Here is an 8,415-nt window from a genome sequence, read left to right as displayed (position 1 = left end):
CTTCCTGCATGATTCCACATCTTAGGGATAGATTGGCTTTTTCCAGTTTATTAGCTTCTGCTTGCCTCTCATTTCCATGGTCAGCTTCATTTTGTATGTTAACATCAATAATAAATAGGAGTTATAACCCTACTTTTGTATGTTTGTGAGCACGTAGAGGGCAAAATCACAGAGGGTTCTGGCTGATAAGCACTGTTTTAAGCCACAAAAGTGAGAATGGGTAAAGAAAGGTACATGCCTTCTGGAGAATTATTTTCACCTTGCCTCTCTCTTTTCCCTTCTCTCTCTCTCTCCCTCTCTCTCCTTTCCCCCTTATCTGTGCCTCCTTTGCTCCTCCCCAGAAAACCTAAAACAGTAAAGGTCCTGAGAACTGTCTTGTTCTCCCCTCCCCCCCCTCCCCTCCCCCCTCCCCTCCCCTCCCCCCCCTCCCCTCCCCCCTCCCCTCCCCTCCCCTCCCCTCCCCTCCCCTCCCCTCCCCTCCCCTCCCCTCCCCTCGCCTTCCCTTCTCTTGCCTCCCCTTCCCTTCCTTTCTCTTCTCTTCCTCCCTCTTTCTCTCCGACATGGGAGGACACAGGGAGAAGGCAGTAGTCTGCAAGCCAGGAATAGGGCTCTCACCAGGATACAAATCAGCCAGCACCTAGTTCTTAAACTTTCTAGCCTCAAGAACTGTCTCTTTACAAGGAAATAGAGCAGCCACTGCAATCCTATCACACCTTCCTGATGTTTCCCTTGGCTAGAAATATACTAAGTAGCCCGAAGATCTGAGCATTCGGCAAATTAGGGCAAGACGGACCCATAGAAAACACTCCCCAGATTTTCGTGACAAATACGGTAATGTTGCACTGGCCAGTGGAACCACTTTCTGTGTTATTGTGCGGGCATTTGCAACCACACAGGTTGGAATAGAATAGACCCTGTCTGCTGTTGGCCGACTCACCCCGAGACGGTGGAATGATGAGCTGTCATACAGAATGGTTTCAAGGTCAACTTGTCATTTAAGCACTCTGCTGCTCATGTAAATATAGCATAATTAAACAATTAAAAGACATTAGAAACGTTTTAAAGTAATTGAAAGTAGTCATGTAGATTATAGGGGATTATAAATAACAAATATTTGAAAGTAGAATAAAAAAAAAGTAGATGTCCTGGATTTAAAATGTCCAGAGTTGATAGGTTAATGGATTTCTCACTCAGTCGGCCATTGCTTATTAAGCCTCCCAATAGGCCAGGGATTACCGCATTTTGGACTATAAGACGCACCCCCCAATTTGGGAGGAAAATGAGGGTGTGTCTTATAGTCTGAATGTAGCTCACCCGGCTTGCTGGGGTGGGGGGGGGGCAGTGGAGTGGGTTTTTTCCCCCTATTTTCCTCCTCTAAAACCTAGGTGCGTCTTATAGTCTGAAAAATACGGTGTGCCAGGCTGGCTGACAGAAGGATTTGACATGTCACTCTTGCTGTTTCCCCCATGACTCTCCTTCACCATCAAGCATTGAATATTGTCCAAAGGTAACACTTAGTATTTTCTTAGAATTGGTGTCATTTTATACACTTGCAGTTTCATAAATTTTAATAAAAATGGTCAAACTTCTGATCCCAAATCCCTGACCTTTTGTGCATTGATTATGAGGTAGAACTATATTGAGGTATTTATCGGCCAGAGTAAGTAACATGAACTGCTGTCTCTCTCTCTCTCTCTCACACACACACACACACACACCCCTAAACCTCAGTGGCTTAACACAATTAAGTTTCATTTCCTGCTCATATCACGGCCTGTTGCCAGCAGGGCAGCGTTTAATGAAGCTTCTACTACAGCTCTCCTCCTCCAGGCGACTCAGGCATCCAGGCTCCTTGCCTTTCATCTGTAGCTCGTGATCCCCCCAGCTGCTGTTGGGGGGAGGCAGGACGAGAGGGCTAGAGGATGGGCAGGAATGTTTTAGGGGCTGGGCCTGTAAGTCATCTCTGTTACTTTCACCCACGTCCCACTGGCCACAGTGCGGTCACTTCATCCCCATTTTAACTTCCAAGAAGGCTGAGAACTGTCTCCCCGTGTTTTCAGGAGGAGGAAACGGTGCAGAGATGATCCTCGCCACAGAAATATTAACTTATATTCTCTCTTCCAGGTATCTTCCATTATGCCTCCCCTCCCTTTCAGGATTAAAGCTGTAACAGTGGACATACAAAGAGACTGAGCTTTTTAAAAAATTGATTTTAGAGAGAGAGAAAGAGAAACACTGACTTGTGTTGCTCCACCCATTCATGCATTTGTTGGTTACCCTTGTATGTGCCCTGACCGGGATCTCAGCCCACAACCTTGGTGTATGGGGACGGCGCTCTAACTGAGTATCCAGCCAGGGTGGGATTGAGCTTCTGAATTACCGAATAAACTTTGGAACACACGGCTTGAGAGGAAAGTCTCTGTGTTTCAAAAACCTGGTCTTTTTAACTACCAGTCTCAACCCTGCATGACCCTGGTCATTGTGCCCACGCCCTACAAAATTTAGTAACAAAGCCCTAGGAGGAATCTGTGCCTTGCCTCCCATCGGAGCCTTGGGTGGGGGGTAGCACATCTGCAGTGTTCCCCTCTACTAAGGGCTTGAGGAGCAGGGATGCCTCAGTGTGTTTACACAGCAGGGTTCAGAGACAACCTCTCAGAGGTTCCCAAGGCCCCGGAGCAGTGTGGGAGCAGCCAGGGTTTTCCCATGTGCTTCACAGAGTTGGGAGGCCCATAAGACAGAGCCTTTCCTGAGTGGCCCTGGCCGAGGGATACGCTAGGTAAATCAATGACTTAGGAGCAGATAGGACAGCTTAGTGGAGGTCAGTTAGGATCGATATGACAGCCAGACTGGGACCTGGAGAAAGCCACCTGAGCAGGTGCTGGCAGCGATAGCGAAGACCCAATGCCTCAATTCAGCAAAGGTCTAGGAGCTGCTGCCCCAGATGGAATGCAGGATCAGGAGAGTTAAGTTGTTTCCGAGAGTAAGAAGTTGAATTTTTTTTGTTCCCTCTTCCTTAGGAGATTTGTACCCACCAGAAATAAAACACCCTAAAAAGTCCACAGAGCATGGTGAAGCATGGAAGCGGCAGTGGACTTGGAGTAGGGGGCATTCAGTTGTCAGTAACCATTACGTGGGACCTTGAGACTGTCGTTTCATCTCTCTGGGGCTCAGTTTTCTCATCTGTAAAAGGAGACGTAACACTGCCTACCTCACAGATGGGCTGTGGGGTATATGTGCAAAAAAAAAAAAAAAAAGGGCCTGGTTTTGGGCCTGATTCCGATTAGGGGCTCGGTGAACATATGAACCCCACCCCCCCAAGCCTTTCCCTCTGATTCCACTTCCAATTTCAAAACCTCGTCATTCTTTGTAGAAAAGATGGATACATGAGCTTATGTGTGCCAGGGCCTGGAAAATTAAAAAAAAAAAAAAAGCCTTCCCTTTTCTGTAAGGAAGCAATAAAAACCTAGGAGGAGGCACAAAACAGACAATGAAAACGAGTTGAGAACAGGGTGGGGGTAGGGGCCAGGGTGAGGGCGGCGACGGCACTAAATGAAAAACAACAACTCAATACCCTGCTATCATCCTTCATCAAACTACAGAAATAGAAACCAGACAAACACATTATGTGAAGGGCAAAGGGGTTGGCAAGGTTCTGGCCCATAGGAAAAACCCAGGTTCAATAATGCCATGAGCAGAGGGAGGTGGGGAAGTGAGGTCAGAGTTAACAGCGGGGCCTGTGTCGAAAGGCTGGTTTTATAGTACTAACGAGGCTTAAACACCACACATTCCTCTTTTGCTGAACTCAGTTCCTCATTAGGCTTTGTCTTGGCTCCTGGATCAGCCAGCCACATGGCAGGAGTCGCTTCGACTTCCTCGGGCCCATGAATTATCAAGGGTATTCTCTGCCTTTCTTTTTTGGGAAAAGAAAGCTTTGGAGTAGAAAGTGCTGTCTTCTATTTATATCTACTCTTCTCTCTCTGATTAGAGAGATGATAAATTTTGGGGAAGGAACATGGCCCTGAGAACTCTGTCTTTATTTAGAAGAGTGCGTGGCGAAGACAGCAAGCTAAGGTCATCTGCTCTGCTCCGGGTCTTTATCTGTTCTTCCAGCGGGAGTGTGAGGTCTCAGACTGTGTTTTTGAATATTTTTAGGGTTGTTGGAATAGCCACATCTTTTGTGTCAAGCTCTGTGCTTGCTGCTAGGGACACAAAAATCAAGGAAGGGACTAAGAAAGCATTCATGGTCCAAAAGAGCTTATAAAATAGAGAGTACACCACCATGTTGTCTGACAGCGGTCAGGTAACTAGGGTACAATAAATGGTGTTTGAATAGATCTTTCAGAAGATCTGTTCTTGCCCGTGGGCCCACAACAGCCCTGCGGCTAGGTGTTTGGATACCCACTCACCTTTCTCAGTCTCAGTAAAAGGACCACAGCTGGTCCCAACTCCATTCTGGTCCTCTGACCCCAAGACCAGGGCTGTATCCTATCAGTTTTCTCTGGTGAACAGTGCTGAACTCCCCGTAAGCCCTTGCAGGCACACAAGAATCTGCTCACTTTTTAGTAGAAACGATATCCTGGGAAACTCCTCATTTTTAAAGACCCAGATCAAACATATCATTCTCAGAGTAGCTTGTCCTCTCTTCCCCAGGCAGGGGGAGTTACATGCTCCTGTAGGAGCTATATGCTCCTATAGCTTTTGGCACATATAATAGTCATGTTAATAAGGATAACAGTGGTAGTAATAGTAGTAAAAAGGTCTAAGTTACCATTATTGAGTGTGTCTAGAGCCAGATATCATGCTAAGTGCTGTGCATGCATTATTTAATGCTCAAAAGAACCCCGGGGGCACGGGGGAGATAATATTATTGTCCTCTGTTTACAGATTGTATCATGAAGAGTTGAGTGTGGCTGCTTGTAAAAACTTGTCCATGGTGGCTTAACCAAATGGAACTTAATTTGCTCAAATAACAATAAATTAAAGGTAGAGAGGCCAGGGCTGGTGGGGTGGCTCCGCAATACCTTTCTTAGCGTGTAGCTTTTGTTACAGTGGAGACAAAATGTCTGCTGTTCTTCCAATCTGTGTTCTGAGCAGGAGGAAGGGTAAAGGTGAAAGGGCAAAGGATGAAGGGCAAAGAGCCTTTTCTTTTTGTGGTTTTATCTTACTATTGGGAAGGGATGCTATTCCTTATCTACATCTTGATGGCCAGGGCTGTGTTCTGTGGTCACCCCTAACTGTCAGGGAGCCTGAGAGAATTTCCTTCCTCTATTTAAAGCCAGGAAGATTTCTTCCATGAACAAAATTGGGGTTCTGCTAGTGAGGAATAAGAGGGGAATGGATATTGGGTGGCAAACTACCAGTGCCTGCCACACAAGTGAAGAAACTGGGCCTTAGAGATGCTCAGGATCTCGTTCAAGGTCAAATATATGGCCAAGTCAGATTCAGACCTGTGCCTGTTTGATCTGAGTCCATGCTCTTGACCACTATGAGAGATGATCTCCCTATCCTGATTGATTGTAACTGTTTTTTAAATTTGTTCCCCCTTTCTTCTCCAGACTGAGAACTCCTGGGTACCAGGAACTAATTTTATTCTTCTTGGTATTCCAGACTCTTGCTCGTAGTTTGTCAAATGGATAAATGAATAAATGTTAGGACTTCAGTAGTTTCTGCAGCTAAAATTCTTTCTAGGAAAATATCCCTTAATTTCTTCTTCCTCTGTAATATTTTATAACCACCTGTCCCCACAGGGGTGGCCTCAGAGGTATGTGAAAGAAATGGTCCTGGCCTTTGTGCCACCGTGGGTGCAGTTTGACCTCTGCAACTGTTTAGAGACTTCTATTCCACCCCCCACCGCAATGCTTACTGTTTATTTACAGGGCAGGGTCCAATTTCTCTTTGTTCTGCCCGGTCATTCAAACATTCCTATACCTCATTGCTCTATCTCTGGGGGAAATACTTGAATAACAATAATTTGAGTCACAAGCAGACTGATCCCAAATCTCATTTCTTGCTGCGTCATGGAGCAGCCCAGGAAGGACCTAGCATTATTTAGATTCCAATATTTGATTTAACCCCCCCCCCAAAACATTTTTGTTCCATAGGCAACGAGGAGACATTCTGATTTTTCTTCAAAGCCGTAATACTTGTGCTCACTTGTACAGGATTAAGCCCCATCTGCTGTGGGGTCCCGCCAATTGGAGACCCCTAACTTAGGTTGAGACAGTCTAATTTAGCTCAAGAACAAGCTTGCGGGCACTTGGACTTCCACCTTGATGGCCCAAGTAGCAATATTAGATGATACATATTTACTTATTCACTTATTAAGCAGTTACTATATGTTAGACTCTGTGCTCAGTGCTTTATTTTGTCTCATTGAATTTATAGAACAACACTGTGACTATTGTCACCTTACAAGCAAGGAATGTAAGGCTTAGTGAAAATAAAGGACTGGCTCAACATAGCGGTTGCGCCAAAGGGTGATTTGGGGAACTTTGGCCATCTTAATCTCTAGTGGCCCCACCCGAGAGCTACCTTATATAATTTTAAAAAATCTAACAGTAGTGATAATGATATTCTTTTATCTTGACAATGAACATTTTTCTCACTCTTAACATAAAATGTGAATAAAATGATAATGGTAATAATAATAATAACTGACTTTTATTGAGTGGTTACAATAGGCCAATCTGTTTGAGTTCTTAATGTGTGATAAGTCATTAAATCCTCACACTAATCCTTTCAGGAAGATACTATTATCCTAATTATCAGATGAAGAAACAGGCAAAGAGAGGCTAGGTAGTTTTCACAAGGCATCATGACTTGTAAGTGGCAGGACTAAAACTTGGCTATTTTTATTGATCTATGACACAGCCCAGGTTAAAAAAAAATGTGCCTGTTAAGACCAGGCTTCAAGACAAATTCTTCAGTCCTCTCTTTCAATTAGTCTGCAGGCCCTAAACTCCTTCTATATAGAAATTCTTAAGTAATCACTGGTTCAACATCACATGGGCAACAGTTGCTAAAGCCTGGATTCAAACCTGAGTCGATCTGACTCCAAAGCAAGGATCTTTACCGTTGTACTGTTCTAGCCCTAGCCAGGTTAAATCCGAGTTCAAAGGTCAAATCATAGACCCATCTGAAAATGATTTTAGAAATCATCTAATTCAGGTTTCTCATCCTCAGCACTATTGACATTTTTGGCTGGACAACTGTTGTGAGGACTGTCCTGTTCATCACAGGATGGTGAACAATATACCTGGCCTCTATCCACTAGATACCGATGCCGTGTTGTAACAACCAAGTATGTCTCCAGATGTTGACAAATGTCCTGGGGGAGAGGGGAAGGGGCAAAAATCGCCCCTGGTTGCAAAGCACTGATATAAACCATCTCTTCATTTTACAAATGATGGATCAAGCGTCCAAAGAGATGAAGTAATTTGTTTAAGTAGAATCCAGGTCGTTCAGGCAAAGTCACTGTATCCCCTATAAGGTACAGGACACAATATGGAAGCCAGAGAAAATAGATGCCCTCTCGGTCCTTACAATCTGTTAGGAGAAAGAAGGGTTTGCAGAAATATCTTTAACTGTACGAAGTTGCTAATAGGTAAAGTGTTACACTGCAGCAAGGTGTACAGAAGGAGAATATGATTTAGTGTCCTGAGATCTGGATCTGCTTCTTTCTAGTTGCAGGACTTGAGCAAGCTTCACGTTCAGCATCAGTGTTAAGTACTTCCTGGTCTGTGCTCTGCCTATACTGGCAGCTTCAAAACTGAACTGTGAAAGCATTGTGCAAACTGCGAATCTCTTACAAACATCAGGTATTATTAAGATGATCAGAAATGTGATAATAATAATTATTATGATGATCAGAGTAAAAGCTTTTCAGAATGGGAGAGAGACATGGAGTGGTGACTTCATTCCTGGGTCTTCCAACTGTAGATCTCCATTCTTTTGCGGGACCGGGAGCAAGCAAGGGCGCCCCCTCCCACAGAGCGCCCTTCCCTCCCACTCTTGAAACCAACTACGTCCTTGGGCCTCTCAAGCTCCGCCTGTCCTAGGCTGTGGCCCCGCCCTTAAAGGAAAAGACTCCGCCCCCTCCGCGCTGGCTGGAATTCCAGTAGCGCCGATCCTCCAGTACAATCCCTCCTCTGCACCGGAGATTCCCGAACTTCCCCGATCTCTTCCCGGCCTCCATCGGGGACCCAGAACCGAGGAGACGGAGGTTGCCGAGGGGCGCTGGCCCCGCCCCCTCCGCAGGCTCGGTCGCTACCACCGCCCCGCCCTCACCGCCCCACCCCCGCCACAGCCTCCCGCGCGGGCTGGAGTCCCAGATCCCGGTCCCTCCCTCCTTCTTTCTCTCTCCCCGCCTTCCCGGTGCTGCCACTGTGGCGGGTCGGAGGATCCCGGCCAGTCAGC

General features: G+C 45.8%; 1 pseudogene; it reads left to right on the top strand.

Moving 5' to 3' along the window:
- The first annotated feature begins 720 nt into the window (after positions 1-720).
- LOC112322006 (cytochrome c oxidase subunit 7B2, mitochondrial-like) lies at positions 721-1,019 on the top strand (annotated as a pseudogene).
- Positions 1,020-8,415: the final 7,396 nt, after the last annotated feature.

This window comes from Desmodus rotundus, chromosome 3, assembly GCF_022682495.2.
Source record: "Desmodus rotundus isolate HL8 chromosome 3, HLdesRot8A.1, whole genome shotgun sequence".
Classification (NCBI taxonomy): domain Eukaryota; kingdom Metazoa; phylum Chordata; class Mammalia; order Chiroptera; family Phyllostomidae; genus Desmodus; species Desmodus rotundus.
This window is presented reverse-complemented; position numbering and strand designations above follow the sequence as displayed.